General features: G+C 29.8%; 1 protein-coding gene across 4 annotated transcripts in view; it reads right to left on the minus strand.

Annotated features, from left to right (window-relative positions):
- Positions 1-10522, minus strand: part of LOC108915171 (monocarboxylate transporter 14) — a 141424-nt gene that overhangs the window by 11778 nt on the left and 119124 nt on the right. The window lies entirely within an intron of this gene.

The following is a 10522-nucleotide window of genomic DNA, read 5'->3' on the forward strand; positions in this document are numbered from 1 at the left end:
GAATTAAAAGTAAGCAAAATGGGATTTTAAAAACTACACAAAATCTATCAAATTGTTATGAATATTGAACATAATAACCTAAACGGGAGAACAATAAGAGAGAACAATAAGAATATTGTAGGGATATATGCTAAAAATAATGATAGATAATAATTAGGGAAAACAGAAATATTCTTGTATTTCTTTCGAAATGATATAACAGAAACAATTCATTTTTCGGTACTACTACAGAAAGAAGTGAAGAAAGTCAATAGATACAATAAATCTAATAATTTGAAAAAATAAAATTTATCATTGCGAAAGCATCTATAGAGGGTGTTTCTAAAAAGCATGTCAAGTTGTTAAAGGCAGATTCTTTGGGTGAAAATAATGGCAATTTCGTTTGTAATTTTTCATTCAAAATTAAAATAAATGTTAGTTTTTTTCAAATATTCTGTTCAAATTTTGCGAAGACTTATAAATTAACGAATTGAAATGCAAATGGAGAAAGGGAGATTGTTACGTTACAGCCATTGTCCCTCTTTCCCCTCTCCAAACTTTTCCTGTGCCATCTATGTTTCAAAGGTATTGTACATTAAATAAATTGTATGTTTAATTTTGTTTCATACCTATAAAATTTTCATGTAGAACTCGATTTTTTAAATATTTCACCTTTAAATATGTAATAGTTAATAACTTTTTTATTTACACTATATTTAGTTAAGGCTTCTCCTAAAAAAGAAATTGATGTATTTCGAAGCATCTATTTTGACAAGTTTTTTCTAAATTATTAAATTTAATTTTAGAAATTAGGTTAATTTAAAATCCAGATTTTAAATTAGCTACAATCAAATATTATATTTCATAAATCACGACAAACAGCAGCAATCAATATTAATAATACATATCGATATGTGTATATGCTACCTCTGCGAAAGCACATTTGAGCTCTTTTAATGAGAATATACTGAAAAATGTATGATTCTATATTTCTGCATTTCGTTTTCAAAATAATTGTCAAAACTAAATCGTGTACGCGGTGTTAAGGTCAAATAAATAATATAAAAATGTTTAAAAAATCCGAATTGCAAAGCTAATTTGACTACCTATTAGATCTCTTAATTGTAGCCACCGAAGAATATTTTTGTAAAAATTAGTAGGTATGTTGCGAGAAATTGGAAAAAGTTAATTAACAAAACAATTTCTTTAAAATAATGCATTTGAACTATAGGTTTGTGCAAAAGTGCAAAAGTACGGGGGTGGGAGGTGTCAATGGACACTACAACCTAGAAATTGTACTGCCATGGGTTAAAAACACATACCTACAAGATTTCAACTGGATGTTTTAAAAAACAATGAAGTTCTTCGTTATCAGAAACCAGATAATTGAAAATTTTGTCGAAATAAATATATTATTTCAAATGAAATAAAGCCATATGTTAAACAATATATTTTTACAGGCTTTCATTCGTGGACTATTTTTGTAAATTTATTAAAACTTATCACACCAATATCTATTTATATTTTTTTTGAAAATGTGTTTCATAAAGTAGTAAGAAAAAAGAAGGATCATTAAATTGAAAAACATTATTAAGTGCCTATGATACCTGTACCGAATAATTTTGAGATTTGGCTATGCATTTTTTTTAATACATACTATTCATAATCATAATGGTTTTTATGATTAAAAAGACAAATTTTAATATAGGACCGGAATATGGTATAGCAAGGATGAATCACTGGGAAACTTAAATTAAGGTTTTCTAGAGATTCAATTATTGTGTGGAAAGAAAATATCTAATAATAGACTGAACGTTTTCAAGGGTAATTGTTCCATACATTAAATCCAATTCCAACTGGACAACTTCCAAATGGTGAATTTATTCTGAAGTCATTTATGTATTCTTTATCCACCAGGTGTTTTTAAAGAGAACTCCCACCCAGATGTTAATTTGTAGGTATTTCAGAAATACGAGTGGGTTCCGTGAATGTAGTATTTATGTTCAAAATTGAAGTGTTAAAATTTTCACCGGATAATAGAGTTAGTTCAGTGAAGATTGTGTCTTCGGCGAGAATTTCGGTAAATTCCTAAGCCAAGGGAAAATTTCATAAAACACATGTAGAGGTTTAAAAAAAATGATTAAGCACTTTTGTGTAAGTGCTTGGTGGTTGGCACCTACTTAGTAATTTCTAATTACTAGGTATGAGCACTTAGTGCCTAAAACCCCATACATACCAGAAAACATATGTCTTCAAAAAATTTCACCAGGTGCGAAATGAAATTTAGAAAGTTTTATATGAAGTTAATACGGATTGCAATAAACTTGTAAGTGCTGATTCCTCTCACCAAAACAAACAAAAAATCAAAAAGAGTAATATTTTTTTCTTAAAATAATTCCTACGGGGTCCACAATCCTTCAAAGGTTGGACGTTAAACAGTGTTTGTTCAATACTCAAGACTCTCAAGAGCGATTGTTAATACAAACTTTAGATTTGGTACATCGTAGTTTCCTTGTAGCCACTGCCAAAACAAGTTATGTAACATTAAAAATAATATTGCATTTTGCGAAAAATGTTACTCGTTTTTTATTTTTTGGTATGGTGAGAGGAATCACCCCTAGATGTTTGTTGCAATGTCGGTGATGTAGTACCCTATACAGTTTTCGGCCCAACTTTGTTGTTGTTCTCAGTTGTTTTCAATTAATGATTAATTGCAGAATAACCTCAAAAATGAATTTACTTAATATCCACACTATTCTTGATTTTTATTATCTCAATAATTAAAAGGACGAATACATTCAAGAACCGTTAGATAATTTTAAAGAAATTTCTTATTTGATTCTGACATATCAGACATATTGAAAACAATTCAGTTTCATTCAACAAGTAATTTTCTTCCCTGGCACTAGTCCAATATAAATCGTTTGCTGCAGATTCTTGGAATACAGAAAATAAAACATTTATTGAACATACATTGAAATGCTACTATTTTTCTATTCAGCTGTATTATAATTATATGTTTAATTGAATACAAAATAAAACTTACAGTAGATAGGTACTGTATTTTAGTCACTTCCATAACACTCGCATTTTTTTAAAGAAACACTAGGTTTAATAGCAAACTTTGAACATAAGGTTTAATGCAATTTAAAAAATAGTAATTTAGGAAAATGTAGTTTCTTTAAAAAAGAGTGTGGCTGTGTTTTCAATATGATGACGGCTCTTTGCAAGCCAAGGCTAGCTTCCCCAGGCTGCTGTTATTTTTTATTATTTATTCGTGCTATAAGAATGCTAACCTAGTTTACGTATTTCTTTTAAGTTTAATTTGTATTTATTTATTTTTGTATAGTATTTTCCGATTTTTATTTTATTTCTTTGTGTACTACTATGAAACAAATAGAAAATACTCTCAGAAAATACAGATATTTCACAATTTTAATATTTTTGTAAATTTTAATATTTTAATAAAATATACAGAGATGTGTCAAAAAAGTGTACGAGTAGAAGGTACCCTTTAAGAAAGGGGCTGATTAAAAGTGGGAATTACTGTATCAAATTTTGTGAATTTCGAGTTTCTGAAATATTAAAGACATAAATAAATTTCCGGAATAGGTTTATATAAATCTTTTCGTTTATTTTTACCTGAGGTCTGTTATCTGTGTTATTCTGTGCACCTCTCATGAGACACTTGGTATAATTAAAAAAAAAATATTTATTGATCTATCTCCCTTTCTCAAAAGACAAGATAAGCGCTTCTCAATAATTTGTCAATATGTATATTTGTGTGTGAAATAGGCTTTGTTTACACAATTGAAAATTGTACAAATCAATTATCTATAGGTAAATATCGTCAAATTCCAAGCGTTATGAATTCAATTACGTACATCCCATAATATGCCAGCAAGCAAATAAGTATAACAAAATAAATAACTCTGGTATCAAATGAACATCAAATACAGTGGGTGGGAATGCAAATTATATAAATTATATTTGCAGAAGTTATTTGATATGATTATAAACAATGCCAAATAGTATTGCCATCATTTGAAACACTATCTATCTGTATATATACAGCCCACATAACATCACAATAAATTAGACTTTGAATACTACATAATGAAATCATTTGGAAGACGGTAATAATGGAAACGGAAAAGTTTAAAAACCTACTATTAGTTTTGCGGAAATGAATCGATTAAGGTCAATGTCTACTTGTTTAATACTGATTAAAAATCCAAAATTAACTGAATGTTCAATATTGCATTTCCAATAAGTGTTTGCAGTAATAGCAGATATCAACAATGCGTTACCAAAAATTTTCTAAACAGATATACAATAACTATAATAGGTACAATATGCAACAAAATAATGAACCGGCAGAACTTCGAAAAGATATTCGTTTAATTACAGGGTAAATAATGTGCTATTAATGGATGATGGAACTCTGCCACATGGAAAATGAATTGTTCTCGATGGCATGATTTATTTTCCATTGAGTTTTATTCACCGAGCCCCAAATACAGAATTGTACATCGGAATTAACGTCACATAACCTTAAGGAAATAGCTGATAGTCTACAACGACGGTTTACCAATAAAATACCTACTTAATAATTTATCAAAGACATTAAGAAAACAAATATGTTAGAGTTTAGAGAAGATTTATTCTATTTACGTAAAATTCAATGAAACAAGACAACTATGCAGGAAGTTAGGTTATCTATTCTATATTTAGAAGGCTATATCTCAGTAGGCGTGCACTTTTGTATATAGGTAAGTTAGGCTAAATACGAGGCTAAATAGTCTTATTTTCATCCAAGGAACCTGTGGTCAAGTGTTGTCCATCCTTTTCAGGGACACCCTGTATAGAATTATTTCTATTTTTCGTTTTCTTCTCGTTATTATAGAACGTGTGCACTTATACATGTTCAATAACAGCAGTTTAATTTTTTTGTTGTCGTTTGTCCATTAGACCGGCTGCAGCCATCCTTTCGATGCGTTTAATAATTTTGTCAAATTTCGCCCATGTGGTGTCCACTGGACAGGTTTATGCTTTGATACAGTATAAATCCACTTATTGGTGATTATTTAAAAAAAATAGAGTATATTTCCTACTTTTGTAAGTAGTCGAACTCCAGAAAATATTAGTCATAAATGTTATCTATATTTAGGGTAGCTGAACTTCTATTAGTTTCTAGAGGAAATGAAGACAATTTACGACATCGATTACTTTCTCAGACAGAAGGGGATAGAAGAGATGTAAATAAATCAATTTATTGCTATTATAAATAGACTAGCAATACGTGCGGCTTCGCCCGCTCGTGAGTTCCGGTCTTTGTGTATTTCTCATTTCTAAAGATGATTAAATTAGTTAGGTATACCTAAAACGCTTTTCCATAATATCCGTTTTCCATCAAGTAGGTAAACATGAATTCTTCTGAAGAAGAGAGCAATATGTTTCTCGAAACGTGGAGAAATTGGGATCAGGTTGTTACTAATTTATTTGATAATTTTAAGGAATGTTAAATTTATTCAATAATATCAATTTTACTTGCATTTGGTAAGTACTTCATTTTTTTTTATTTTTAAAGAGATGTAGATGGGTTAATTAGACATAGTTGTGTCTGACAAAGTTTTTATCTTGCTGTCACTATTATCTATTTTAATTTTAATACTCGGTAGTCTTATCCTTATACATATAAATATCATACAAATATACCTAAAGAATTGGAACAATTTCTTGAATAATTTCATCCGGTCAAAAATTGTTACAATCGAGTAGAAGGCTTTTAAGTTGTTGAATTCCTTTATGATTATTATAATCTGAAATAAAAGTATTGTAAAAATGCTATTTGGAACATCTAATAAAGAACATTTTCGATTATCTATCGTCTTCTAATTCCTAGTATTAACGAAATGTTTCCCAAAATTAGGATACATTCATTGAGAAAGAAAGGAAATGGGCATTTTTCTAGTAAATCGATCAAATGTGTCAAATTAATTGTGCAGACCTTGACTTATATCATTAGCGGGAATAATATTACAAATGCGAATGCCTCGCTTTGATCAATATTCTAGTCTTTAAAGAACATTGCATTGCAAGAGTGCAAAGTCGATAAATCCACATTATGTACTTTAAGTGTAATTAACGGGGTTAACTTTGCTGTACAGTAGTTAAATTAAACTAGTGAACGTTGAATAATGTTCTTAATCAATCGCCATGATACTAAATATTGTTTTCAATTTCTATAGTGACTCATGACCTCAGCGTTGTAAAGGGTTCAGTAGATTTGGATATAGGGGTAGTAATTCTTGGGAAATTTTAAGAAAAGTAAGTTGAAATAAATGAATGTCTAAAATATGCAATTTTGGATACACACTGTTTTTCTTTAATTCTGCTTTTTTAAAGTGATATATGATTTTTATATTTGGGTACAGCCTCCATTTTTTTTCTCAAAGGTGTAAATTTGATTTTTCGAATTTATTTTCCGTTTGGCAAAAAAATAGTTAAACTGGATTGCATTCTTTCAATGTATTGCATTCTTCAAGAGTAGTGGTAGTAAGTGTCAGAAATTATAAGAAAAAAAACTAATTTTAGATCATTTTAACCATCTGTGTATTGAAATTTGTGCTTATGGCTTATTTCTTTTTACTTCTTTATGTGATTTTTTTAAATATTCAAAAGTTACTTAAATACTTAAACATGTTCTGGTTTCGACAATCTGTAGACAAATAGCTCAACAATCAAGAAATAAACAATATTTGTACAATCCTCAGTTTAGGACACATCAAAAGGAGTCACATGATTACAGAAAAAAAATTGACAGTATTAAAAGGAATACAATTTATAATAAAATAACAGTACAATGACTGGAACGAAACTTAACCTTAAGTATAATACTTGGCAATAAATGTATTTGTCTTTAAATTTCCTAACTAAATACAATGTTAATACCTAAATGACTGAACATACTTTGTATACTATACGTAGTGCTAATACGTAAACATCTAATATGTATATTACCTATATACATTTCATTGTACATTATATAATCATTAAAAATAAAGAAATAAGGAACTTCAGAGTATTTAATTTTTTATTTGTATATGTATGTTATACGATTAAATAGATACTATGTAAGTAGGTACATACCTATAATAACTAAAAAACACAGGCAGAGAGATAAACTGTAATTCTTTGGGCAATCAGATTAAGTAGATATAAATATCATATGCCCGAACATTATGCAAAATGACCACATTGTGGGCCATTTTGACGATGCATGTATTGGTATCTTGGAAACTAGAAGAGACAGGAAAATTGTTAGATGGGGAAAGTTTTAGACAGTTCTGTTGCTAACTTAGTGGCACATGCAGACCAATCCTAGCTCTTCAGGTTTTTGAGTTATTTTGAAAAAAGTAAAATGTCGCGTTTTCGAAAATCGCCCGTTACTTTTTTATTTAGAGGAGTTTTTTAAATCTGAAAACACTTTTTCACACCAAGTTTTTTCGAGGAGTTTCACTATATTTAGATTTTCATTGCGATGTTTCGGTTGCGAGAAACCATCATCAACTTTCTTTTTCTTATGGGCACCATATTGAATTTCAAGCTAAGCAAATAGAGTATTTTTTTGGCTTTTCACTGATATAATATAAGTAAGAAAAAATTTCAAAAACAACCTCAAAATCAATATTTTAATATTTCTACTAAATCTGGCAACATCCCGTAATATTTCGAAGTTATTATAATATAGTCTCAAATTTTTGTAAAAGCTTAAAATTAATGTCATGGCGTTGCGAAAATATTACACTTTGCATTATCCCAATGAAGAAAAATAATAGAACAGCAACTGTGGCTTTAAACAAGTCGTATTGGCAATTATCCCGAAAGACAACCACCAAATAAAATGTATTTTTCTAAACTTATTAGAAATTTGAGAAAGTTTGGAAGTTTTGAAAGCTACATGCTAAGAACTATGAAAGAGATAATAATAACTGGGGCAATCAAATAATAGATTATTTCAACAACAACCCAATATCATCAACTATGTAATAGAGAAATACATATCGGGATTATTATTCGAAATGTTGTCCATTTTTAGGTATGCAAGAAAGACACCTTTGTAAAATATTATTTGTCACTCGCTGAATGATATTCCTATTAATATTTTGCAAATACTTGTCGAGCTCTTTCTTCCAGAATTTTCACAGTTTGGGGAGCTTCGAATTCATCAATTAGATTTTTCACATAGGTACCCTCAGAGGAAGAAATCCAGGTGATAATATCTGGTGACCATGATATGTTTTCTCTATTGGAAATTAATAATTTGTCATCGAACGTATTGTGTGGCCGATTTTTGACAATTCTCATGGAAATTCATAGACTACTACTAATAGGGCTTTTCTTCGTAAACATGTCGCCATTACTATCATTTTTACACTCAACGCCATGACATTAGTGATAAGCTTTTAGAAAAATTTGAGACTATTCTACAGGTATAACAGTTTCGAAAAAATATGCGGTGTTGACAGATATATTAAAAAAATTAAAATATTGATTTTGACGTTTTTAATTTGTTTTTCTTATATTATAAGGGTCACTGGAAAGCCACGGCTCTATTTGCTCAGCTTAAAATTCAATATGGCGCCCATCAGAATGATGGTTTCTCGCAATCGAAATGTCGCAATAGAAATCTAAATATAGTGATATTCCTCGAGAAAACGAGCTCTGACAGTGTTTTCAGATTTTAAATTGCTCTAAATAAAAAAGTTAGACGATTTTCGAAAACGCCACATTTACTTTTTCAAAATAACTCAAAAACCTGGAGAGCTAGAACCGATCTGAAAGCGCCATTAAGTTAGCGACAGAACTGTCTAAAACCATTATCCTATCTCTTATAGCTTCCAAGGTACCCATACATGCATTACCAAAATGGTCCACACTGTATAATGTACCTAACCCGACTTGTCCTGAATATAGTGTCATTAAATATATTTTTAATTATCGCGCTGACCAAAGAAAGTGGTGCAATTATCACACTCAATCGGGAAAACTGTAGAACAATGAATAATTTCGGAAACGGTGCAAGTTACTATGCAAATTTAACGGCTTATAAAAGCGTCGTAAAAAACGTAATATGTGATCATATGAATTTAGAACAGTTTCAAATATTAAACCTTTTACTGAGCTATGAAGTAAAGATTGTTCCTCTGTACTTAAATAAAAATATTTAAATTTTTACGAGCAAGTACGATAATTATAACTTTGTCATACCTACTTGTAGGTAATTTGCTTCAAAAATTCGTTACAAAATATTTTTAAATTCCGATTATATCGGGAGTTATAAACTTTGTTATTTTATGGAACGCTGGATTCTATTTCTGTATTTTAAACAGCTTTTTAATAACACTAAGATATTTTGATTTCTCAAATTGATACACGAATAAATCTATAGTATTAACTCAAACTGCAGTATTTGTAAACTTTATCTATACTCATTGACAGGTACTGATAAAATATCAGAACTAGTGATTTTAAACTGATCCGATTTTCCAGCTAATTTATTTGTTGAAAACTTCAGAAACCTTAATCATATTTGCATTGGATAATGTTAATTGGAACATAACATTAACTTAAAATCAATAGATCGGCAGTGCTACACAGTAATGGTTTGTAATTTTTCTCGGAATATGTTACAAAATTGCTGTACCAGACACAACTCATCTATGCAAGTACATCTAAATAAACATATAAATAAAATATAAAAAATGAGGTTCGACTATAGTAGGATCGTATTCGATGCAAAGTAGAGCAAAAAACTGTCGGTCTTTTATCAAAGGAATATCGTGTTATCATTTTTAGGAGGCGTAAGATGAACCATTTCAAATTTAAAATGAAATTGAATGTTAAATCTGAAATACCGCTGCATACGCACTGTGTTCTGGTAGTAGCTGTAGTCGCCCAGGTGCATCGAGTGTACGAAGTGGTCGGTTATACGTCAAATAGTAACTTGGCGAGCTTGATCGTAAAATAGAGAGCGCTTCCAAAAAACAAGTAAACAACAGTGGCGCGTACAGAGGTAAAATGTAGTACATATGTCGAAATTAAAACACAAATTGGATTTATAATAAATTACATTTAAAATAAATTGTTTATGAGAATAAAGGATTTTTTGTAGGAACAAGGGTGCCAGACGTGAACTGATCCCTTCGTCCATTCATAATGTATAAAGAAATTATTCAATTTCTAAAACCCTTAAAAACGTATGGCACTGGATCCCTTGACAGGCAATGATTTATTACTTTGCAATCGAATATGATCCTACTATAAACACTTCTCTAAATCCATCCGTTTTTCTTATGTCAAGACCGAGAATATCGGAAATGTGAAAACGGTTGAAAATATAAAAAAAGAACAAATCGAAAAAAACGTCTCACAACTAAAAGTTCCTTTTCAGTGGAATCAAAACAAATCTGAGAAAGAAATACCAAAGCACCTTAGCCATCAAGTGATGCGAAAATATACACTCGGTAAACAAAAATTA

Source organism: Anoplophora glabripennis, unplaced genomic scaffold (genome assembly GCF_000390285.2).
Source record: "Anoplophora glabripennis isolate ALB-LARVAE unplaced genomic scaffold, Agla_2.0 scaffold916, whole genome shotgun sequence".
NCBI classification, from domain to species: domain Eukaryota; kingdom Metazoa; phylum Arthropoda; class Insecta; order Coleoptera; family Cerambycidae; genus Anoplophora; species Anoplophora glabripennis.